This window comes from Rhinopithecus roxellana, chromosome 9 (genome assembly GCF_007565055.1).
Source record: "Rhinopithecus roxellana isolate Shanxi Qingling chromosome 9, ASM756505v1, whole genome shotgun sequence".
Lineage (NCBI taxonomy): Eukaryota > Metazoa > Chordata > Mammalia > Primates > Cercopithecidae > Rhinopithecus > Rhinopithecus roxellana.
Window position 1 is genome coordinate 87,938,280 of NC_044557.1, and position 26,480 is coordinate 87,964,759.

At 41.9% G+C, this 26,480-nt stretch overlaps 1 protein-coding gene across 4 annotated transcripts in view; it reads left to right on the top strand.

The window, feature by feature from the left end:
* FAM135B (family with sequence similarity 135 member B) overlaps window positions 1–26,480 on the top strand; it is a 366,985-nt gene that overhangs the window by 121,520 nt on the left and 218,985 nt on the right. Inside the window, exon 2 of one of the 4 annotated variants that reach the window (XM_010364503.1) lies at window positions 145–222. The exons of the other annotated variants lie outside the window; for them this stretch is intronic. The gene's annotated coding sequence lies outside the window, so the exon portion shown is untranslated. The remainder of the gene's footprint in view (window positions 1–144; window positions 223–26,480) is intronic. 4 annotated transcript variants of the gene reach the window in all.

Below are 26,480 nucleotides of genomic sequence, written 5' to 3' on the forward strand. Positions count from 1 at the left end.
AGTATGTTCAATACTGATGCAGACCGTTACTTTAAAACCACGTATTGTAACACTTGTGCCTAGATCTTTAAAAAAACTGATAATGTTGGTATTTCCAAACATCAATTTATATAATTGAAATATAGTTGCTTTTATCTTTTTGAGGATGCAGCCTGAATTTGGCATTTCACGTGCAGGTGATATTAATAAATCCTCATGATAGACTTACCTCCAAGGCTCATTGTAAATAATCAAGATGTGAAATAGTTATATAAGAAACCAAACACAGACATGAACTACATGTCCTCATGATGGTTGCTACTACTTTTGACATGTTACTGACACACAAAAAACAAAGTTAATAGAAATTGAGTTTTTTTATGTCCAGTTAATAGAGCAAATTAGTATAAAAAACAAGGGGTATCTATCCTTTTGCTTTTGTTGCATAACAGACTTTTCTAAAACTTAATGGCTTAAAAACAACTTAGTTTAGCTCGTGAGTAAGTAGTTTGGACTGGGCTTAGTTGGTCGGTTCTACTGAGTTAGATGTGACTTGGATGATCTCACTGGGCTCACTCACAGGTCTGGGGCTCCCAGCTGGGCTGTTGTGCTTCTCCTTGTGGCCTCTCATTCTCCAGCAGACTAGGTTCCTGGGCTATCAAGAGGGGAAACACACAAAATCTCCTGTTGTTCAGTCTTGGAATGCATAAAGTTGTTTTTCTAATACATTCCACCAACCAAAGCAAGTCACAAGGCCAGTCCAGCTTCAAAATGAAGAAACAGATACCATCTCTAGATAGAAGACTAAGAATCCATGTACATTTAAATAATCTACCTCCAAGATTAGACTCCAGTTGTGAAAAGATAACCCTGAGTTTAATGCTTCAAGTGCCTCTTGTGTACTATGGCCCCTACTTACTTAAGGATGTAATTTGGTGAGGTTGAGTGGTTTTGGTGGGTGTCCTGAACCCCAGGCAGTGAGAAGAATGGGAAATGGTTCTGAGACCAGCTTTCTGTTTCAGGGAAGGAGGCATATGAGGAGGGGTTCTGGACAGCATTCACAGAGGCTGAGCTTTAATGAGGCAAAGATCTGTGCATCCTTCTCAAAGTCCTGTTGCCATTGGTCCACATCTCATTTGATCAGAAGTCACATTGTATATTGATAGGAGCCCTGGGCTTTGAGGTCAGACCTTAATTTGAAGCCATGCTCTGCCGTTTATGAGCTCTGAGGACTTGGAAACATCCCCCAACCCAACATTGTATGGCCTATAAAATGGTGGTGACAAAGTCTGTCTCATGGGTGAATCTGAAAGTGTATGGCATTAATTAATATATGCAGAGAAGGTAGTAGGGTTCTTTGTATCTAGCTGATGCCAACTAAATCGTCACCACTACAAGTATAGCCTTGTCTCTAACCTGTCATTAACACTATTAATGGAGTTACTACCCAAAAAGGTTGTCGTGACCACCTTGCTTCCCTGTTTAAAACACTCCCAGTTTCTTTTTGCTCTCACTCATCAGACAATTCTTGGCCCTGTTCCACCTAGCATCTCTCTTGAAAATTCTGTGCTATAGAAGTTCCAGCTCAATATAACCTCCTCTCCAAACTATCTCTGTATATGGACATTTAGTTATTGTGTTCAGCCCAGATTTTTGGAATCCCTAGCTTTTCCATATTCCTAAGGCACATCTATACATGCTTTATTTGGTCATCTACTAATTCCCAAGGACACTAGTTTGCATATGCTATTGTTTTCGGCTCTAGAAACACTAAGGTGAAATGATAGAGCCCCTGCCATCGAGGTGTTTACCAGCTAATGAGAGAGACTGACACATACATAGAAAATGACCATCAGTTCAAATATTTCAGTAAATCTTGAAGTTATTTTTACAGGGCATGTATATCCCAATTAGATAACAATAATAAGTAATCCTACCATGTGTCATACCATTTATACATTATCTGGTTTATCCTCAAAACGTCCCCAAGACTCTGTATAACTTCTATAGCATGAAGAAACCAAGGCCCCAAGCTAAGTTTTTTGCCCAAGTACACACAGCTGACAAATAAGAAGGTCAGAATGTCTGACTTCAAGCAGCGTGCGCTTTCCACCTTGCAACATCTTCTTCACATCTTAGAAGATGACTTGAGGTTGTGGAAGCAACTATAAGTCATTCAGACCAAAGTCTCATAGATTAAAGGGTCACTCAACCAATGGCCATCAGTGAAGACTATCACATGTGCGCCGTAGTCCATGCACAATACTACTTGAGGAGATGATCAGATGAATGGTCCCTACCATCACCAAATTGGGTAATGGTATTTCGTTTAAAAAAAAAAAAAAAAAGTGATATGGGGGTGGGGGGTGGTGAGAGGGAGGTGGGGATGGTTAATAGGTACAAAATAGGTTAGAAAGAATAAGTCCTACTATTTGATAGCACAGCAGGGTGACTACAGTCAATAATAATTGTACATTTAAAAATAACTAAAATAGGGTAATTGGATTGTTTATAACACAAAGGATAAATATGCTTGAGGAGACGAATACTCTCTTCTCCATGAGGTGATTATTAGGCATTCCATGCCTGTATTAAAACATCTTATGTGCCCCATAAATATCTATACCTACCATATACCCGCAGAAAACTAAAATTTAAAATCAGGAAAAAAAGAAAATGGCCATCATATGCATGGTAGATACTTGTCACTGAGACAGACTGGGGATACTCTGAAGAGACAGAGAAGGAGGAATGCAGTCTCTAGGCAGAGTCAGAACAGATGTCTCGGAGTGAAATAACAGAGCTGTCACTTTAAGGATCGATGTGGGTCAGCCCGACAGGGGACCTGTGACATCAGCACACCGAGCCCACCTGAAAGACCAAAGACGGCAACTCATGCTTGAAGTGAAGAGTAAGAGTGGGGGAGTGGGTGGAGGTGAGAGGATTTATGAATTTATTTATTGCAGCATACTTTTTTATTAAACTTGGAGATGTAGGGATGCTAGTGTCAACTGCCAGAGAGTTTTTAGACTACAGAAGAGGAAACTGCAAAAAAGAATGTTAGAGATGTAATGTGTTGCTTTGTCTTCTTCTCTGTCAATGTGAGCTGCTTCAGAGTAAAGATCTGATCTTATTTGACTTTGCATTGCCAGTGCCCAGCATAGGGCCTAGTGCATACAGGGAGAAAAATTCTAGCTTATATTGTATTGAACTTCCTGTTTCTTCTTTCAAAATTTATTCAATTACAGATGAGTCATATGGATCTTCATTAAATGATAGTAATAGAAGATGATTCCAAATTCCTAACGTTCTATTTAAATCAGTGCTGCTCAAAGGGTGGCTCATGGGCTAGCAGCATCCCTGTCAACTGGGAGCACATTAAAAATGGAAATTCTTGGCTGGGCATGGTGGCTCACACCTGTAATCCCAGCTTTGGGAGGCCGAGGAGGGTGGATTGCCTGAGGTCAGGAGTTCGAGACCAGTCTGGCCAACATGGTGAAACCCCATCTTTACTAAAAATACAAAAAAATTAGCTGGATGTGGTGGCATGCACCTGTAATCCCAGCTACTCGGGAGGCTGAGGCAGGGGAATTGCTTGAACCAGGGAGGTGGAGGTGGAGGTGGAGGTTGCAGTGAACCGAGATCGTGCCACTGCACTCCTGCCTGGGCAACAGAGTGAGATTTTGTCTCAAAAAAAAAAAAAAAAAAAAAGAAAGAAAGAAAAGAAAAAAGAAAAGAAATGGAAATTCTTGGCCCTGGTCTCAGACCTACTGAGTCAGAATCTCTGGTTGAGGAGCTTAGGAGACTGTGTTTTAATATGTTCCCTGGGTGACTCTGCTGAAAGAGTTCCTGTGAAAATCTCAACCTTCATCGTGTAGTAGAAGTTCCTGGAAAACGGAAATTTTTATCCTCCAGACCAATTAAGTAAAAAGATCTTTGCAGTGGGACCGAGGTGTCAGCACTTGTGAAAGTTCCTGAGGCAATTTCAAGGTTGGAAATGACGGGATTAAGGCTAAGTGAAGATTGCACAGGCCAAGTAATCTCAGCCTCTCTTTGCTAGCCTCTTTTTTATAAAGAAAATGAGACCCTGACTTCTATGTTCATAACCGGATTGCGAAGCCTTCTCTTCCCCAATAGGACACTGGATCTTAACTCCGTTTATGCATTCTTCTGCTCTGGAAATTCCGGAGACTTTGTGTTAGCTTTCCAGCATGGTGCTGATGGTGAGAAAACAGGAGGAATGGTCTTATTTTCATGTGCAATTCTTTTCTCCCAAGGAAATGCTTTCTAATGAACAATTAATTATGAAACTCATTACATGGATATTTGTTAATCATCAGTATATCCATAACTCATTTGTATCTATTTACGAGGTCATGAACCTGCATTTCTAATATTGTTAGCTGAAATGGAGCTAACATTTGTCCTTGACAATGAATTCAAATTTGGTTTTAAATATTAACTCAGATAAAGCTCTAAATCAAACTGATTTTCTTTCCAAGTAAGATTTTTCATTGTTTGATATTTAGATTCATCCCCTGTCTTTCTTCCTCCCCTTCTTTACAATATCATTTAGGAGATTTTCTCCCCAGTGGCTTTAGATGATTTTACAGAAAAATCCTGTTCTCATCCACAGACCAATCTCACAAAAAGGACCTATGATCAGTATTATCAGAGCTGGTGTAAAAGTGTGAAGGCTCAGAAATGTTAGGATTGAAATCTCCTTTGAACACACTCACCTGGCTCTTCTCTACCAAAGTGGATGGTTAAGTTGAAAGTCAAGTGCTTCCTGAAAGAAAATGTCATCTTGTGTTTCTGCCTGATGTTTCCCATCACTGTCTAATGCCCAGCGACATCCAGCTCCCCTGTGAAATTAGCTAACTAGCCCTGATGTCCCTTAATAGACTCAGAAATACAATGATCTTTGCTTGCCAGAGATTAATTAATTGATTTGTCTGGTTCTGTCAGAAACAATCTTTTTTTCTCCACTTATTTTATTAAAATATTTTGAGATCCTTTTCATTCATTCCCACACTTTTGAAAGTGAGTGGGAATTATAAATATTTGAGAGCTCCATTGAATGTTCAGCTTTCTGGACTAAGAAGCAACCATTAGAGAGTTGGGCAGTCAGCGTGCAGGTGAACCGACAAGTTTAGCATTACGACGGCTTTGGCAATGATCCATTTGTGAAGGTAGAATGTCCACCATGGTGAATGGTAGGTGGGTATGATTTGGACACACCACAGAAGCAATGGATTTAATACATCATTCCAGCCCCATGACTTTTCAGTTGTTCAAGCTAATCTATTCCTTTTATTTTTGTTAAAGCCAGTTTGATGTAGGATATTGATCACTTACAGTCAGTGTTTCATCTAGCACAAAGGGATAGGTAGCCTTGTTCATCTCTGAGTCTTTTTTCTCTAAAATTCCATAATTATTATTTTAATAGCAATTTTATATCCCCCTTTCATACAATGACATTATTATCATTATTCCTATGATGAGTAAACAGACTTCAGTTACCCAAGTGCTTATGTAGATGAACATTCTGGATTATTTTTTGAACAAATCCGCATTCTTGTTAATGATTGCCCTGTCCTATTTTTTTTTTCTCGATTTACCTTTTAATCTGTGACTTCATGAGCCTGCTGCTTTGAGCCTTTTATCCTCTTAACCCCTGGCTGAGGACAGGCTCAGCAGGTATATAAAGAAAAGCTCTTTCCAGGGGACCGGATATTGACCTGCTGAGATTTAAAATGCCTCTGGTGAGCTCAGAGCCACCCACAGGGCCCAAATACTTTCTGGTGGAATCAAAGGCAGAGCAGAATGCCACTGGGCAGTGTGGTCCTTTCTAGTTTTGTGCTGTAAAAGAACTCTGTACTCCAAAGGTACTTGACGGTTCTCACTGAGGTCTCTTAAGTAGAGTAAAAGGTCATGTGGCCATGAAGGTAGGATGATGGAAAAATCAGAGACATTTAAGAGACACATATCCTGGTTCTGGTTCTAATTTCATTGATTCTATTATTAGCAGGGTACCCATGGGCAAGTTATTAAAATTCTTTCATCTCACTTTCTTCATTTATTTTGCAGAATCTATTAAATGTTCACGAGGTGATATTTGTAAAGCACTAGTAAAATAGAGACCCAGGTTTTACAGTACTAGCCAAGAGGACCTAAGCCCTCTATGGACTACTCCATTGATTATAACTAAGACTCTGAAATAAACATCCTCAGCTGGTTAGTGCTGGGGCTGGAACAGACTGTTGATCTGGTCAAGCTCTGAATACTTGTTCCTTTCTACATTTTATGCAGGTACTTTATGCTTATTACAGCTAATTCCTCAGGAAGCGCTCTTCTTGCCACTTAAAAATTTAATTGATATGGTTTGGCTGTGTCCCCATCCAAATCTCATCTTGAATTGTAGCTCTCATAATCACCATGTGTTGTAGGAAGAACCTAGTGGGAGGTAATTGAATCATGGGGGCGGATTTTTCTTGGGCTGTTCTCGTGATGGTGAATACGTTTCTTGAGAATGATGGTTTTATAAAGGGCAGTTCCCCTACACGGGCTTTCTTGCCTACTGCCAGGTAAGATGTACCTTTGCTGCTTTTTCACCTTCTGCCATGATTGTAAGTCCTCGCCCGCCATGTGGAGCTGTGAATCCATTAAACCTTTTTTTTTTTTTTTTTTTTTTTTTTTAAATAAATTACCCAGTCTTGGGTATTCCTTCATAGCAGTATGAAAATGGGTTTAAATACTAATGGACGCCATGCTTATTCCTATTGGCTTCAATAGGAGAAATCACGTTTTCTGTTTTTTACTTTACATTTGAGATCTGCAAAGTGAAAATGCCATATTTCTAAAGAAATAATAGTTTTAGGGACACTAGGAAAATATAGTCAATAAAATATACTAAACTCTAGAATGTTTCTTTCCTAGAAGTTTTTTGAGTAGATCTTGGGCCAGAGGAGGTATAAGAGAGTGGGATCCTTCACTGATCTTGTTTTTTTTCCCCATGAATTGTCAAATATTGCTTAAAAGCAGTTTTAAATGTATTCCTTCAGATATCTTCATTTTCAACTTTCAGTTGCACACACGTATATATGTGTGTATGTTTATAGTTCTGTTTACATAAATATGTATACTGTGAAAATAAGTAAAAGTACAAAGAAAAATGTCATCATATTCTTTCTCTAGGCACAAACTATTTTATATTCACATGTATTTTCCTTTACAAAAATGTATAAAAGGGTAAAAGTGTATAAGTTACTCTCTGTTTTTCTCTCTTTCCATGTTATAAACATTTTAAATAACCCTACATATTTTTACAACATAATTAATTACTACACAGAATTCCATCATGTGATTATATTATAATTTATTTAACCAATGCTGTATTTTTGCACATTTCACTTGTTTTATAGTTTTAGTTTTAATATTAAAATGCATTTAAGTGCATTCTAGAAATGGGGGGAAAACATGTTGCTATGCAACACTAGCACAGATTTTAATAATTTCATTATTTAAAATTGTAAATTTTTTCTTTATTAGGAAACTATGCTCTCTTGATAATATAAATAATATGCCCTAAAAATGAATACATCCTTTTGACTTAGGATTGTCTTGGCAATGCAGGCTCTTTTTTTGGTTCCATATGAACTTTAAAGCAGTTTTTTCCAATTCTGTGAAGAAACTCATTGGTAGCTTGATGGGGATGGCATTGAATCTATAAATAACCTTGGGCAGTATGGCCATTTTCACGATATTGATTCTTCCTATCCATGAGCATGGTATGTTCTTCCATTTGTTTGTGTCCTCTTTGATTTCACTGAGCAGTGGTTTGTAGTTCTCCTTGAAGAGGTCCTTTACATCCCTTGTAAGTTGGATTCCTAGGTATTTTATTCTCTTTGAAGCAATTGTGAATGGAAGTTCATTCATGATTTGGCTCTCTGTTCGTCTGTTACTGGTGTATAAGAATGCTTGTGATTTTTGCACATTAATTTTGTATCCTGAGACTTTGCTGAAGTTGCTTATCAGCTTAAGGAGATTTTGGGCTGAGACAATGGGGTTTTCTAAATATACAATCATGTCATCTGCAAACAGGGACAATTTGACTTCTTCTTTTCCTAACTGAATACCCTTGATTTCTTTCTCTTGCCTGATTGCCCTAGCCAGAACTTCCAACACTATGTTGAATAGGAGTGGTGAGAGAGGGCATCCCTGTCTTGTGCCAGTTTTCAAAGGGAATTTTTCCAGTTTTTGCCCATTCAGTATGATATTAGCTGTGGGTTTGTCATAAATAGCTTTTATTATTTTGAGGTACGTTCCATCAATACCGAATTTATTGAGTATTTTTAGCATGAGCAAAGCTGGAGGCATCACGCTACCTGACTTCAAACTATACTACAAGGCTACAGTAACCAAAACAGCATGGTACTGGTACCAAAACAGAGATATAGACCAATGGAACAGAACAGAGTCCTCAGAAATAATACCACACATCTACAGCCATCTGATCTTTGACAAACCTGAGAGAAACAAGAAATGGGGAAAGGATTCCCTATTTAATAAATGGTGCTGGGAAAATTGGCTAGCCATAAGTAGAAAGCTGAAACTGGATCCTTTCCTTACTCCTTATACGAAGATTAATTCAAGATGGATTAGAGACTTAAATGTTAGACCTAATACCATAAAAACCCTAGAAGAAAACCTAGGTAATACCATTCAGGACATAGGCATGGGCAAGGACTTCATGTCTAAAACACCAAAAGCAATGGCAGCAAAAGCCAAAATTGACAAATGGGATCTAATTAAACTAAAGAGCTTCTGCACAGCAAAAGAAACTACCATCAGAGTGAACAGGCAACCTACAGAATGGGAGAAAATTTTTGCAATCTACTCATCCGACAAAGGGCTAATATCCAGAATCTACAAAGAACTCAAACAAATATACAAGAAAAAAACAAACAACTCCATCAAAAAGTGGGCAAAGGATATGAACAGACATTTCTCAAAAGAAGACATTCATACAGCCAACAGACACATGAAAAAATGCTCATGATCACTCACCATCAGAGAAATGCAAATCAAAACCACAATGAGATACCATCTCACACCAGTTAGAATGGCAATCATTAAAAAGTCAGGAAACAACAGATGTTGGAGAGGATGTGGAGAAATAGGAACACTTTTACACTGTTGGTAGGATTGTAAACTAGTTCAACCATTATGGAAAACAGTATGGCAATTCCTCAAGGATCTAGAACTAGATGTACCATATGACCCAGCCATCCCACTACTGGGTATATACCCAAAGGATTATAAATCATGCTGCTATAAAGACACATGCACACGTATGTTTATTGTGGCACTATTCACAATAGCAAAGACTTGGAATCGACCCAAATGTCCATCAGTGACAGACTGGATTAAGAAAATGTGGCACATATACACCATGGAATACTATGCAGCCATAAAAAAGGATGAGTTTGCGTCCTTTGTAGGGACATGGATGCAGCTGGAAACCATCATTCTTAGCAAACTGTCACAAGAACAGAAAACCAAACACTGCATGTTCTCACTCATAGGTGGGAACTGAACAATGAGATCACTTGGACTCAGGAAGGGGAACATCACACACCAGGGCCTATCATGGGGAGGGGGGAGGGATTGCATTGGGAGTTATACCTGATATAAGTGATGAACTGATGGGTGCTGACGAGTTGATGGGTGCAGCACACCAACATGGCACAAGTATACATATGTAACAAACCTGCACGTTATGCACATGTACCCTAGAACTTAAAGTATAATAAAAAGTTAAAAAAAAAAAAAAGAATACATCTTGCTGCTTGTCTTGCTTTGTAGACCAGGTTAATGTTCATGAAGATTCATACTGTTTGATCAAACTCTTTTATCATTGAACAAGGTGAGGGAGGAAATGATCTTGACTTAACTGTCCTCATATACTCCCAAATCTCTTCTACTCCACCCCTTCTAAAACCTCTGCAAAATACTTTTCACAAAGTTTAGAGGAATTAAACATAGATTAAGAAACTTCATGGTATTAGGTAATGGATCTGCACTTTTTAAGTGAGAGGACGTTTTGTAAACAGAAAAAGTCTACAAATCTTCCATCCAGCTGATGTAAGGTTTTCCACAGCTCCACAGACCCCAGCCATTGACACTCAAGTAGCTGAGTTACTGTTTAGAAACTTTTGGAAAAACGGAAGACGCCATTGCAAGGCTGTTCTGATGTTCTTCCTCAAAGCAGGCAAATCTTCACTTTCACCATCATATTTTGTGTTCTCAAAACAAGTAAAATTTGTTGTTTTACTTGAAAAAAAATCACTTCACCATCATTGGGCGAAAGTGTCTTTTATGTCTCAACCCAATGGAGTTAACCAGAATTCTTTGGAGATGAAAAAATTTAAAACTCTGTATTATTACAAATAACCTCATGTAATTCTCACAGTTCTACAAGAAATATTGTATTATCCCTAAATCATAGAGGAAATAGAGGCTCACATGCATGCAATATCTGCCCTGGTTTTGAACATTCTGCAAGTGGCCACATGAAAGAATTCATTCTTCGATGCTGAGATGCTAGCATTCACATACTCTGTTTTCTCTTGCTTGCTCACTCTCTTTTTCTTTCTCTCTCTCTCTATTTCCCTTTCTGTCTCTCCCCTCCCCCTCATCCCCAACACACTGTTTTAGTCCTTTTGTGCTGCTGTAACAAAATGCCTGAAACTGGGTAATTTGCAAATGGCATACACTTATTTTCTCACAGTTCTGGAGACTGGGAAGTCCAAATTCAAGACACTAGCATTTGATGCCTGGTGAGGGCTCCTGTGCTGTGTCCTTACATGATGGAAGGGGCAAATGCTGCCTTGTCACATGGTAGAAAGTAGAAGGGAGAAAAAGGTTAAGCTAGTTCCTTCCAGGCCTTTTATAAGTCACTAATCCACTCATGAGGACAAAGCCCTGATTACTTAATCATGTTCCAAAGGGCCTCACCTCTTAACATCATTAGGAGGGCATTAGGTTTTAACATACAGTTTAGAGGGGACACATTCATACCATAGTGCCACAGTGCACATTTTGTTTTATTTGGCTCAGACAAGGGCATTCAAATGTTGTGATGTCTTTCTCCCCCTATTTCTTAAATGCTGTGCACTGCTGCAAACAGTGAAATTATAGAGCAGTACTCTCAGGACGAAATTATACTCAGACTTCCCTTTCTCGCTGCTTGGCACCTGCCAGTGTCTCTTCCTTGAATAACAAGAAGATAACGTAGGTTTTCAGAACTGAATCCTTCCAGCCAATGACTGACAGATGTGAGAGATACTTTCTTAGCCAAATGTACTCACATTTCCTTAATAAAAGTTTATTCTCCAAATAGAGTCCTCAGAACTGATCATGGCCCCCCTTTTCTCATTCCTTAAAAGCAAGTGAATGAGAAAAGAGCCCCCTTGGGCTCACTCCCTTCTTGCTGATGTTTTCCTCCTCAAAAGGGAATGTGTGATGTTTCCTCCCATGGCATTTTCATATAAATCCCCCCTTGAAAGATAAACCTCAGGGTCCTTTTCCTTCGTTTATTGATTTACAGTCTGTCATCAATTTGCTCATTTAGGAGACCTTGAGCTCTTGCTCTTGTTGGCTCTATCCGAAGAATTCTGGGCAGAGCAATGAGAAAGACACAATTGTGAACTCAAGTTGCTCCTAATATAGTGTAAGAGAGACAGGTGGAAGTCAAGAAAGTGATGTCAGAAATGGAAGTTAAACATGGACAAGGTGTTGATGGAGGACAGAGAACTCCCAAAACACCCACCCAGGAGGTATCAGGATGGGTTACTTGGAAGAGAGGGCATTCACAAGCCAGATAAAGGCTAGAAGGGGGTCTCGGGTCTCAGGCATTGAGAAAGTATGCACAAAGGTACAGAAATGGAAAAGGGCATGTCATCTCCGGGGTAGTGCTAGAGTTTTCAAGAGTACTGCATGCAAGTGTTTTGTTTTGTTTTGTTTTTGATAGAGTGGGAGGGATGCGGCTAGCCGGATTCCAGGGAGATGGATCATGAAGGGTGTGTGTGTCCCCTTCTGGAGCTGGGATTGCATCTGTAGATAAAGGAAGACTGCGAAACAATTTGAGTAAGGGAGTTGCTTGATTGTATAAGTAATAGAAATGACATGTTAGAATCAAACAGGATGACAGCTGCGGTGGGGAGAAATTATTGAAAAGGTGAAGGTAGCTCAGAAGGAGAATCATTGAGGACTGCTGAGGTAATGGAATGAAAAGAATTGGTGCTTTTGTACTGTGTTGAGGGGAAGGGAAAAGTCGCAGTGATGGTAAGAGGATCCCTTGGGTGAATTAGTCAATAAAGCTGAAGGAGAAGAGGATCAGGCAGCAAGAAGAGTTGATGTGAGTTCATAGGTCTAAAGGCAATGGGGTATCTGATGCAGAGGCTAGGTGGGAATCTGGGCTGGGATTCACCAGCTCATAGCCATAATTGAGCTTGGCTGAAATCACTCAGTGACTATACGACACTAGCACAGGTGTATGAGCTCAGACTGTGCCAGGAAGTTTTACTCTGTCAACTCACTTGATGCCATCGATAGACCTTTGAGATAGGTATTATTTCACAGATAGGTACACTGAGGCCTAAGGTCACTTGGCCACCTTATGATAGTCAGGGTTTGGATTCATAGCTGTTTGTCTCTAGAGCCAGTATTATGAAGTCTGAATTTTGTTTTGTTGGTAAGACCAGACCCTAAAGAGAAAATTCACAATTTAAGTATATTTGAAGGTGAAGAAACTTGCAAAAGAGTCTCAGCTAGAGCCGTTGGAGAGGTGCAAGGAAAATCAGGACAAAGAATTTAAAGAATCAAAGAAATGTGAGAGCCAGAAGGCGGGAGCATCCGAAGGCTAACTGTTGCAGAGGAATCAAGGGTATGAGGACCAAAAAGCATCCGGATTTTGGCTCAGGGGTCAAGAATAGCTTTACCAAAATAATTTGTCTATATGAAGAGAGCAGCAGCCAGAGAGCCTTGTGTACAAATGTGGATGAGAACTGATCCTGAGAGGAAAATCTCACCATGCACTTGGGGAAGCTGACATATAAACCAGGTTTTACTACTCAATGTGGTGGGAGACAGAGAAGGCTTCCTAGAGGAGGTAGAAAAGCATGCCTAGGAGTTTGGACTTTCTCTCCTAGGAATGGTACAGAAGGTGCCAGTGTGGAATGTGTTAAGTAGGGGAGTGATGTGATCAGATATGGGTCAGAATCTCATTTGGCTGAAGTTTGAAGAGCGGATTGTAGCAGGGAGAGGCATTGCCTGCCTAGAACATAGTTGGCACTCACCTATTTTAATTCACACTTATTGGATGAGGTGTCTTATGTGAGCTGGATGTTGATGAAGGAGACATGTTCTGAGCACTGTGACAGAGTTCCTACTGCACTCCAAATACTATTGATGAGTAGTTTCTGAGACGTTGGGGTTAGGTTTACATAAAATGTAAGTCTCACTCCTGATTTCTCTCTTCCCGTGAACTAGGAAGCTATAGAACCATAAGAAACAGGAATGGAATGGAACCAATGTACTTTATTTGTAGCTGGGAACATTCCTAATGCTCTCCTTGTGGGGGGCATTGAGGAAAACAGATTGAACAATAAGTGTAAGACATAGGTATGGATGCCAAAATGGGATTTCTTTCTGTCTCTCTCCACCCTAACTGAGATAAATCTTCAGACTCAAGTGTTGAGAGACAGAGGGCCAGGGAGAGTGAAAGGAGAGAAGATGAACGGATGCCTGGCTCCCAGGAGGAGCCCAAGGACCATCAGCCAAGTTGTATTTACTGAATACAAGGGGAAAACAGCCACTAATTATAAGACTGTGCATAATTCTTGGTATTTTTTGTTTATTTATAATGTTTACGATGTGATGTTTATTTTAAACAGTTGTACACATCTATGGGGTGCATCTGATATTTTGATACATGCATACAATGTATAATGATCAAATTGAAGTAATTGGGATACACATCACCTCACACATTTATCATTCAGATTTGATATTTAAAGCAACATAACCCCCTACCTGTTATTAAAATGCATCCCAGTAAAAATCTTGGCCTTTAAACAATCAAATTAGCAAAGCTTCATTGCCTAGGTGAAACTGTTTCATGGGTTTAAACACTGTCTGGGTGCCAGTGGTTTCCTAATGTATGTAATCAATCAGCCTTCATGTGGCCCCTTCTAGATCTAGAATGTTATGCACAGAACATTATATCAATGTTTCCAAGGTTCCATACAGGATCAGTCGGAAAGGTACTTAGTTAATAAAACATAATCTGGTCATACGCGGTGGCTCACACCTGTAATCCCAGCACTTTAGGAGTCTGAGGCGGGCAGATCACCTGAGGTGAGGAGTTTAAGACCAGCCTATTCAACGTGGTAAAACCCTTTCTCTACGAAAAATACAAAAATGAGTTGGGCATGGTAGTGCATGCCTGCAGTCCCAGCTACTGGGGAGGCTGAGGCAGGAAAATTGCTTGAACCTGGGAGGTGGAAGTTGCAATGAGCTGAGATTGCACCACTGTACTCCAGCCTGAGCAACAGAGTGAGATTCCATCAAAAAAGAAAAGAAAAGAAAAAAAAAATCTGCCCTAAGCATGTAGGAATTGGTGGTGTCTTGGTTTTCTAGGGTCGCTGTTACAAAGTACCCAAAACCGGGCATATGAAGCAACAGAAATGTGTTGTGTCACAGTTCTTGGGTCTAGAAGTCTGAAATCAAGGTGTAAGCGACATTCTTCTTTCTTAGGACTGCGAGGGTCTGTTCCATGCCTTTATCCTGGCTTCTGGTGGTTTTTCTGTTAATCTGTGATGTGCCTTAGCTTTTCAGTGCATTACTACAGTTTCTGCCTCCACCTTCACATAGTGTTCTACCTGTGTGTCTTCACAGGATCTTCCCTCTGCATGTCTGCCTCTGTGTCCAAACTTCCCCTTTTATAAGGACTCCAGTTATATTGGATCAGGGACCACCCTAATGGTCTTGTTTTAACTCTATTGGGCTTTCTTAGACTCTGTAAAGACCCTGTTTCCAAACAGTGCCACATTCTGAGGTACTAGGAGTTGGGACTTGAGCATATCTTTTTGAAGGGGACACAATTCAGCCTGTACAGGTGGCATCTGCTAGTTTTGTGTAGAGGGAACACAATGTGGAAAAGCATTAAAAGGCATGCCTTATATGTGAAGTCACAAAATTTTGGGTAGATTCTGTGTGGATTTTGTCAGGACTGAAGAGGGTTTCCTGGAATGTAAGACTTTCAGGGCTAAGACCACAAAAGTCCCAGGCAAACTACATTGAGTTGGTCACTCAGGGTTACATGGTGAATGATGACTTTGGGAGGTAAGCAAGTTATATGACAAAGACATTAGATATGAAGACCATGGCCATTATCTGGTGGTGAGTAGGCACCACAAGGTATACAAGGTGATAGGAATGACAAGTATACAGGCATAAAATGTGGAAGTTCTGGGAATTAGCTTATATGTCACACAGCTCAGTTTCCTTAATGTATAAATAAGAAAACAGGGCATAGGAAAAGGAAGCTTTGCCTTCAATAGATAAACAGCTGGGAGGTGGAAGAATCCTCTCAGAATCTCAGTGTTCCGATTCCTAATCAAGGCCTTTTCTCTTTCACAACCAAATATTCCAGTGTATTCAATGAAACATTAGTCCCTCAGATACAGCCTGCAGTATCTCACTCTTGGGATTTTTACACAGCAATATTTCTCCATGTGTGTCACAGATATGTGTGTGTGTGTGTGTGTGTGTTGTAGAAAACCTGTTTACAGTTCCTGATTCTAGTGCCCCAGTGAGCATCTCTTGGAGAATGGCTATTTTCCCTAAGCCACCTCCTTTTATGCATCAAAAGGATTGATTTGCAAAATTGTCCTAAGCTGGATTTGATTAGAGGGTTGGAATGGTTGATTGCCTTGTGCCCTTGTGTGTCAGCCTCCTTTTGAATAATGACATAGGAATGTTGACTTAGGTGAAGTAATGGGATGGCATGTTTTGCTGTCTATTTACATGAAACACTTCATGTAGCATATTCTAGTTTTCATCTTTGAAATATCAGGAGAATGAGGAAACTTCTCAGATGAAGACACAAATGAAATCCAAAGGGGTTTGCTTGGGGACTGGGATTTGGGTCCTGGCATCTGGTATCAGAGCGACTGAGTTTAGTCTTTACCTCAGGACCTCTGAGCAATGTGGTCATGGCCAAGGTACTTCATGTTTCTCGTCAGAACATTGGGGATAGTGATAGAGTCCGCCTCACAGGTTTTTTGTGGACAAAAAGTTGTGTGTCTATTGTTCTCAATAAATTTAAGCTATGTGGATATTCTTGATCATCATCATGAAGATGGTTATTCCATAATTTGTCTGAGGGAACACTATGGCAGGTGAATGGTAAATCCAGGACTGAAGCCTGAATCTGGCTCACTGCAGAACTTATGGGTTCTTGAACATGCTTTCCATTTCTGGCTCTGCTTTGCTCATCTTAGCCTGCAGAAAAGTGGGCCTGTGTGAGCCACAAAACTACCTCTATTGAGAGTTTGTCTGTCCATCCATCCTCACACATATGTATTCATTCATTCATTCACTCATTCATTAATCTATTTTATCTGTCCTCATACATGTGTCAAATATGTCAATTGTGGCCAGCCCTATGTCAAATGTTGGAGAATTTAAGAAAGAAAAAATTAAAAAGAAAGAACCAGTCTTCCTTAATCCCTGCTATATCCTGCTGTATCCTAGGGATTGTGCTAGACATTTTATCTACATCATTTCATTTAATTATCCTGAAAAAGCAGATACTATCTGTTCCATTTTACACATGAGCAAACAGCCTTCAACAAAGAGTAAAGCAAAGTAACATACTCGAAATCATGCAGAGTACTCTGTGACAGGTCCAGGATCCTGTTCCAGGTCTGTCTGACTTCCAAGTCGACATTCTTTCTCCGAAGGCATGGAGTTTCCCTTCCAAAACACACGTTCTGGGTCCCTGTTCCCAAACAGCTCCCAACCTTTCTGAACAGTCAAGACATGAGGAGGCACATACATGCATCCTTTGCTTTTGTTGCTGCTACTTCACAAGGGGCATTAGCCCCGGTGAACTGAAGGAGGTTTCCTGGAATGTAAGACTTTCAGTGCTAAGACCATGAAAGTCCCAGGCAAACTACAATGGGTTGGTCACCCTAGGGTTACATGGTGAATGATGACTTTGGGATAATCTCCTGCCTGCCCATCTTGGCTGGCCTCATCTAGTCTGGTGCCAGAGCAGGGCTGGGCATGGCCACAACTCTATGCTCCAGACAGATCTCTGGGCTTCCCCATCCATGTTTAAAGTCCAGGACACCGGGCATATGTTGACAAACCTGGGTACTCTAAGCCTGGCCAATTATGCCCCAACCACGTCCTACAAGAATTAATTAAATGAATTGGAGAGGATTCAGAGCTGTGAAAGCACAATTTTGTGATCACAAATGGTCTCCCGGGAAGATCAGTTGGACTCACTCTTAGTTTCTCTTAAGTCTAGAACTAAGACTGAGAGTGAAAAGAAGGTAGATTTTAAGTGTTCACTACCAGAAACTGTTTTCTAATGGAATTGTCCTCAATTAACAGGGTTGTTGTGGGCAGTCATTAGTGTCCTTACCAGAAGAAGATGTGTTAATTTAGTTGAGAGACCAGGAAAGCTACCGCCAGGGAAGAAAGTGGCGAAGGATTGAGTCACAGGTCTTAAAGCATTGTTGCTTATAAAGTGTTGACTTTCTTTTGTCCTGTTGAACTTTATAAAGTAAACCGATATGTAAAAGAGGAAAAAGGGCCAGGTGTGGTGGCTCACGCCTGTAATCTCAGCACTTTGGGAGGCCGAGGCAGGTGGATCACCTGAGGTTGGGAGTTCGAGACCAGCCTGACCAGCGTGGAGAACACCTGTCTCTACTAAAAATACAAAAATTAGCTGCATGCCTGTAATCCCAGCTACTCGAGAGGCTGAGGCAGGAAAATCGCTTGAACCTGGTAGGCAGAGGTTGCGGTGAGCCATGATGGAGCCATTGCACTCCAGCCTGGGCAACAAGAGTGAAATTCCATCTCAAAAAAAAAAAAAAAAAGGAGGAAAAAGAAGAGCTAGTCTGATTGTTGTTGCATGGGGGGCAACTTTGAGCCTTCTCCTCAGAATGTGAGGACCTCATTGTACATATTTGAGGGATAACAGCAGTAAAAATAGTAATAGTAGAATTAGCCAACATTCACTGAACGTTTACTGTGAGCTTGGTACTCTTCCAGACTTACATTTATTATCTCATTTAATTCTTAAAACAACCTCATGAAATCAGGACTATAATTCTACCTCTGTTTTGTAGGTAAGGGAACCAAGAGACACAAACATGATGTGACTTACTCGAGGTAACACTGCTGGTCTGAGACAGAGCTTGGCTGCCCATTATTAGATCAGATTGGGTAACCTCTAAGGTCATATTGATCCCTACCAGTCTGATTGTCCTAGAACAGGTGTGATTGACTCAGGCCCTGACTTTCCATCCCCTGGAGATCTGCAAGCAGAGTGATGATGGTAGGTGACTGACAACTCCAACTTGTATCATCTTAAGAATAAAAATTAGAAATCTCAAGGGATTATGAGAGGGTTGTTAATTATAAAAGCAGCAGGCTGTCTCTGTGTACAATCCTGACTGGGCACCGTTCCTTTTGGCTATTTCCTTCTTGTGATCTTTCTGAAGCTTGGGTTTCCATGCACTATGCTCATGCAGAGATGACCTGTGGGACTTTTAAGCCTCAATGCCATAGGTTATGATGCTGGATTGAAGGATCCCAGACTTCCATAAGCATTGCCATCTCTTTTGTTCTCTCGCTTTGAGGCTGAGCCAATCACAGGCTCATGGATCATTGATACCACAGGAAGGGATGATTTGTGTTGTGAAGTACAGAGCTCCATTTCTAGTCTTTCATTTAGAAAGCATCGAGACCCATGACCTAGGTGGATTAGGACATGATGTTACTGAGACATTCTGTCAAGTCCCATTCCCCAAGTGAGGAGCCAAGTCCTCCTGGGAAAGACACTGTCCTACTCAGACCTGCATTCATTCATTCATTCATTCATTCATTCATTCATTCATTCATTCATTCTTCCTTTTGTTCATTCCTCCGTTCATTCTTCCTTTTGTTCATGTATTTATTCACTTACCAAACTGTAACTGATACCTATGTGCCAATCAGGGTGCTAGATACTAGGGACCCAGAAGTGAAAACACAAAACCTTTTTCTTGGACTTCTAAAGCCTCATGATAGAAACAGACACATATTATCATACAGTGTGATTATAATGGACATTGGTGAGGGCTTGCTACCTGCCAGGACTTCAGTTGAACATTTCATGTGATAAATTTTTTATTTTCTTCAACATTTATTTTAAGTTCCAGGGTACATGTGCAGGATGTGAAGCTTTGTTACATAGGTAAATGTGTGCCACAGTGGTGTGCTGCGCCGATCAACCCATCACCTAGGTATTAAGCCCAGCATTCATTAGTTATTCTTCCTGATATTCTCTCCTTCACCACTGCTGACCCCCGACAGGCCCCAGTGTGTGTTGTTCCCCCTATGTGTCCATGTGTTCTCAATGCTCAGCTCCCACTTGTAAGTGAGAACATGTGGTGTTTGATTTTCTATTTCTGTGTTAGTTTGCTGAGGATAACAGCTTCCAGCTCCATCCATGTCCCTGCAAAGGACATGATCTCCTTCCTTTTTATGGCTGCATAGTATTTCATGGTATATATGTAACACATTTTCTTTACCCAGTCTATCATTGATTGGCATTTGGGTTGATTCCACATCTTTGCTATTGTGAATAGTGCTGCATTTGAGAACTGCTATTGTGAACATACATGTGCATGTACCTTTATAATAGAATGATTTATATTTTGTATGCCCAGTAATGGGATTGCTGGGTCAAATGGTATTTCTGGTTGTAGATCTTTGAGGAATTACCACACTGTCTTCCACAATGGTTGCACTAATGTACATTCCCACCAACAGTGTAAAAGTGTTCCTTTCTATCCACAACCTTGCCACTACCTGTTGTTTTTGACTTTTTAATAATCACCATTCTGACTGGTGTGAAATGGTATCTCATTATGGTTTTGATTTACGTTTCTCTAATGATCAATGATGTTGAGCTTGTTTTCATATGTTTGTTGGTTACATGAATGTCTTCTTTTGAGAAGTGTCTGTTCATGTCCTTTGCCCAGTTTTTAATGGGGTTGTTTGTTTTTTTCTTGTAAATTTATTTAAGTTCCTTGTAGACTCTGGATATTAGACCTTTGTCAGATTGATAGATTGCAAAACATTTAACTTAATCACAGAAACACAGGCACATCCTATCCACATCTACCTTCTCAGATGAAGAAACTGAGGCAGTAGTGATCATCATGCAGGATGTTATGGGAGCCCTTCCAAGGCAGAGTCTGGTTTTCCTTTGGCGAATTCAGGAATGGCTGAAAGTCAAGGTCAGAAGATGCTCTCCCCTCCTCTCAATTTTGGGATGTCCAATGTGGTAGCCACATGGCTGGGTGGTTTGGAGGCAGTGAGTGGCTTCAGATAGAGTTGGACAGGAGACTGAGTTAATATCACAGATTCCTCATATACCATGTCAAAGGGGCTTGAACAAATACATTAGGGGGTACCATACTGGCAAAACAAGGGTTTCCACTGTGATTATGGTGGCTGACTTGCAGTCAGTCTACTGCCCACCCTGTCCGTTTAGAATTACCCAGAGTTACGTAGACTCTGTTACTTCCAAGCTTTGCCCGTGGCCCTGCTGCTTCTAGAAGCACTCTTTCCATCTGCAGTGTTCTCTCGCCAACTCCTGCTCATGCCTTTTGTCTCTGCTCAGATGTCACTTATTTCAGGAAACTTTCTGAAGGCTGAGCCTGTTTGAGGAGCCTCCCCCATGCTCTCCTTTGTCCTACCACTTATGCTAATCACCTCACTGTGACACAGCAGGGCCTTGCAGCCAGGTCTCATCCATCAATTCCTCTGTTTCCTGGGCTTGCCACTCAGGCTGGCACAGAGTGGGGCTCAGTCAAAGCTTGTTGAAAAGTTCCTGAGCTGGGCTGAACTATTCTGATCCTTGTCCTCCACTTATCCAACAATAAAACAGTATTTATTGTCTACTGCATTGCTGACACAGTGCTGGATGCTGCTTTCATGGTTATGACCCAAACATAACAGTCCCTGCTCTTACGAAGCATCAGTCCAGTGGGAGAACAAGTATAAAACCCAAACTCTCTTTTCCAAGTGGATCATTTAGTTTGAAATACGTGCTATGATGTAAGGTGCAGGTGGCCATAGAAGGTGTGGCAAGAGACTCCTAATTTAGACTGAGGGTTCAGAAAAGCGTCTTTGAGGAAGTACATTTAATAGGAGACCTGAAGGTTAATTGAGAGATAGCCAAGTGCAGGTGGGAGGAAAGAAGCCAAAGGAAGGGCAGTCCCTGCGACCTTGAGGCAGGGACAGATTATTTCAGAAAATGAAGTGAGGCCACCATGGCTGCTGGAGAGGCGAGCTGGTGCCAGGTTATGCTGGACTGTGATTCTCTGTTGGGCATCTTTGCACTGCATTGGCCACCTTGCCATTGAGAATTACAGGCAGCCCCGCAGGACCGAACCCCAGAGTCATTCTTGACATGATGTCTTCTCCCTTGACACTTCTTATCTTTTGTTAATCCTCAGGCAATGCTTTTGGCTCACATTCGTAAGATACCTCAAATCCTGCGGCTCTTCTCAGCATCTTCACTGCTGCTGTCCAGAGTAAGCCACTGTCCTCACTCCCCTGGATGCCTGTCACTGCCTTTCCCTAGCTTCCCTCTGCCTCCCTCCTCATCCCATTCTCATCAGCACAGCAGCCAGAAGTGCTGGATGGGGTATAACTAAATGGCACAGGCCTTGAAGATCAGCCATGGGTGAAAGAGTCAGGCAGCAATGGCCTAGAAGGGCCATGGAGAGAAAGGAGCTCCCAAACCCACCTCCTGTCCAGTGGTGTTTCAGATAAGAGAAAACAACAAAACCAGTGCACTGCAGGGGGCTGCAGGGAGCCAGAGTCCTCCGGGAATGCAGGTTTTCTTTATCTCAGGGAGGGACATGCAAAAATATTTGGAGGCATTTTCTGATTATGAGATGAAAGTTCCAGGGGACGCAGTGGACACCTTTGGGAGGTGATGGAATGGTGGTGGACTTGGTCAAGGGCAAGGAAGAACGTGGGGTGCTTGTGTGGTAGAAGATACCTGGCCAGGGCAGGATCTTCCCGTTGGGTACTGGCTGGTGAAAGCAGAGTATGATAAGCCAAAGTTCGTCACATTCATTTTACCATGTTGGCTGTGGCTCAGTGTAGGAGGTGAAGACGGTTCCTGCAGCTTCAGTTCAGCTATCCATGGCTGTCAACAGAGACCAGAGGTGGGATGGAGTTAGCTCTGGAGACTTTCAGGGTCCTGAGGCCCTTTTAAGATCCACATGTGGCCTGGAGGTCAAGCTCTGTGCCTAAGAAGCTGAGATCAGAGTGTCTTTGCCTGGGTTTGGCTGTTCTTGGCAGCTATAGTGTATAGCAGTGTCTGCATGTGTCTTCCTGCCTGCACGTCTCTAGAGCTGGGAAACCCAAGGCTTCATGAGAGCCAATTCCCCCATTGAACAGCTCTGTGTTCAGAAAGCCATGCAACAGTGGGACAGCCACCTTCTATCTTCCAGCCCTTAGTTCTGGATTTTCCTTTGAATTTCATCAGGACTCCAAATCTTTCAAGCTCTAAGTGCCTCCGTTTCTTCAACTATTCCTCATGGGGCAAGTTTTTAAAGAATAAATAAATAAATAAATGCATAGTTTAAGAATCAGTGTACTTCTATTGTAGCGTGGAATGTAAGGAAGAAAATGTCAGTGATATATCAATATATAGACCTCATTATATTCAGTTCTGAATTCACTGTACCTAGCATACAGCTGTGGCCATTGGATTTGCACATCCATGTTTGGATGCACATGTGTTTAGGTATGCATAGCTGTTTACACATGTGTTTGCGGGCATACATGTTTGTGTGCTGACATGTCTGTGGGCATGCATAGTTGTGTGCATATGTGTTTGTGGGCATGCATGCATGCTTAATTAAACAAATGAACAAGCAGGCGTGTCTGAACTCTGTTGTACAGCACTGAAGGCCTTGGACATTGGAGGGGGCCTGTGGCATTTTTCTTCTTCATGTCCCTTCTCCCAAGTAAAACTTGAATTATCCACCTCATTATGCCATACGTGAAGTTTCTACTGAGCGTCAGTCTCCTGCTCAATGGTCAACTCAGGTATCCTCCTCTCTCCCAGGGTCTACATGGATATGTTCTAAGAACCATTTGAGTGCCAAAGGCCCTTTAAAGTCACCTGAAGGGCTCTTGGTTGCAAGCACAGTTTAATTCTTGGTTGCAAGCACAGTTTAAAGGACTTTCCCTTTTCTCTGGTCTGAAACGAGGCTGTGCCTTCTGCCTTTGCAGCTGCCTTAGCTGATTTTGAGGCCAAAACAGCAATGAAACTTCCTGACTGCTGGGGAGATGAGGAGGTTCTGGGATGAGTCCTTAATTACTCTGTGTCATCAGAAGGGTCATTCCCCCTCTCTGGTTCATTTTCTCTATCTGTCACTCATGCCTGGATTACTCCCTTGAGAGAGCTCTAGAATCGAATCATGGTTCTGTCTCACTCTAGCTGAGGGGTTGGTTTAATCTCTTTGAGCTCAGTCTGCCTGTATTTCCCTATATTATGAGAAGACCTATTTCATGGTGTTTTTGTGGGGATAAAATGGGTGAAGAGATGTGGAAATCTTAGCAGAGTGCTTGATGCCTCGTTGGTGTTTTTAGCAGTAATTAATGGCAGCATTAAATGATTGGCAGAGTACTTTTTGCATCTGCTGGCTTGAGAGCACCAAAATTTGGTCCACGTCTTAAGTGATTTTTATTCCCTGTATCTAAAACAGTATATAAAGTAGTGTGTAGTGTAAACGTGTTAAAGGCTTATTAGCTAACTTCTGTGGAGATGAGGAGGTTGAATAAGCATTCCTTTCCTTTCATGGGGAGGTCAGCGTTCCCCCTGCTGAGAGGGTACTTGTGTGCTGGGCTAAGACATTTGTCTTTATGCTTTTGGGAAAGAAAGGGGTGATTGCAGGGGACAGGCATCTGATTATGTGTGAGGGCAATGGATTGGAGTTAGGAGAGGCTTACAGTAGAGAGATACTTCCAGGGGATTCTTGCAGTGGCCCAAGTCTTCGTTCATTCATTCCCTTTACCAAAAACCTTTCTAATTTTTTTCAATTTTGGTAACATATGCATAATATAAAATAAATCATTTTAGCCATTTTAAATGTATAATTCTTTGGCCTTAAGTACATTCACATTGTTGTGGAACCATCACCATGATCTACCTCCAGAACTTTTTTTTTTTTTTTTTTTTTTGAGGTGGAGTCTCGCTGTGTCACCCAGACTGGAGTGCAGTGGCCAGATCTCAGCTCACTGCAAGCTCCGCCTCCCGGGTTTCCGCCATTCTCCTGCCTCAGCCTCCCGAGTAGCTGGGACTACAGGCGCCCGCCACCTCGCCCGGCTAGTTTTTGTATTTTTAGTAGAGACGGGGCACCTCCAGAACTTTTAAAGCTTCCCCAGCTGAAACTCTGAACCCACTAAACACTAACTCTTGTAACTAACCCAGTTCCGGCCTTTCTCCATGCCCTGGCAACCGCCATTCAACTTTCTGTCCCTACGAATTTGACTATGTGAGGAACCTCATAGGAGGGGAATAATACAGTATTTGTTTATCCTTTTGTGACTGGCTTATTTCCCTTGGCAATAATGTCCTCAAGGTTCATTTATGTTGTAGCTGTGCCAGAATTTCCTTCCATTTTAAGGCTAAATACTGTTCCATTGTATGGGCATGCCACAGATTGTCCAGTCACTTGGTGATGGACACTTGTATTGCTTTTACCTTTTGGCTATTGTGAACAATGCTGCAGTGAACATGAGTATGCAAAATCTGTGTGAGTCTCTTATTCTACTTCTGGGTTTATACCCAGTACTAAACAATTCTTGAGTACTTTGTTTCAGTTCCTCTCCTAGGTGCTGGCAACAGGGAGTACTAGACAGTGAGACAGTGTTCCTATACTAGGAAAGTGCGCCTATACTAGGAAAGTCTTGTGGGATGAACAAAAGCACATTCATGTAACACAGGGAGGTAGAGCTGGATCTGGAGAGCATGCAGGGGCTGAGAATCCCAAGAGAAGGAAGGGCCATTTACCACTGCCAAGAAAGTGAACCTTGAACTAGCCCTTCAAGGATGAGTGGATGCACGAGGCACAGAGAGAGTTGAGGTACAGGGAGCCTCGGGGGCATGGGCTGACTCATCCAAGGATGTGGGAAGCATGCAGGAGGGAGGAGGGGATGGATGTGGGAGAACTGGACCACGAGGAACCCTATGTTCCAGGCTGAGGAGTTGGGATGCTGGCCAGCAGGAGGGTTCTAAGAGCAGGCTGGCATCATAGCTAGTATTCAATGCCCAGGTGAGGAATGATGAGCAGGACTTGGGTGCTAGAGCCTGGCCCTCCTGGGTTAACTCCTAGCTGTGTGGCCAGGAGCCATCATCCTCTCTCCCTCTATGGCAGTGTCCTGTTTGTGGATGGTAATATGGATGACAGCATGGGCATAAGGATGTGGGTAAGGTGGATACTAATGATATCCATGTGAACAGGGCAGTTGTGAGGATTTAGTGAGACACTTTAAGTAAAATGCTTCACATAGGGCTGGAGCACAGATGAGTACTCCCTGACCATTTCCTGTTCTGTCTCTTTCTTTCTGTTTGTATCATTTGTATTGTTCTCGTTTGGGATTATTATTTTCGAAAGCTCTCTCTAGCAGTGGCACTGGGGAGCATGCATTATGATGGGGTTTTCAGAAATTCAGGGTGCAGAGATGTTCCGGATGTGAGTGCTGGACCTCGCTGTCATTATTCCAGAATTTTCTGTGACCTGCGCTCCATAGACAGCTGAGTCGTGTGCTTCAGGAAGGACTGCAGTCCTGCCAGATGATGACAAGGGAGTTCTTGCAGCTCCCAACCCATCCCGGGGATGATGAACCAGGCCTGGCGTCCAGGGATCACAAGTTAGATATGAGGAATTCAGATGGAGGGGCTGTGCCCACTGCAGGCTGAACCGGATGGGGGTGGGGACAAAGCACAGCCCCCACTCTTCCCCTCCCCCATCAGTGCTTCCTCACCATCTGATGAACAGGAAGCAATGGGACCCCTCTCTTTGGAGTTCAGCCCTGCAGAGGACACTCAGGTGGCCTAACAGAGGGGGCTGGGTTGGGGGTGTGAGCCGGGGAGGCTTTCCTGTAACATGAAGCAAGGAGGAACT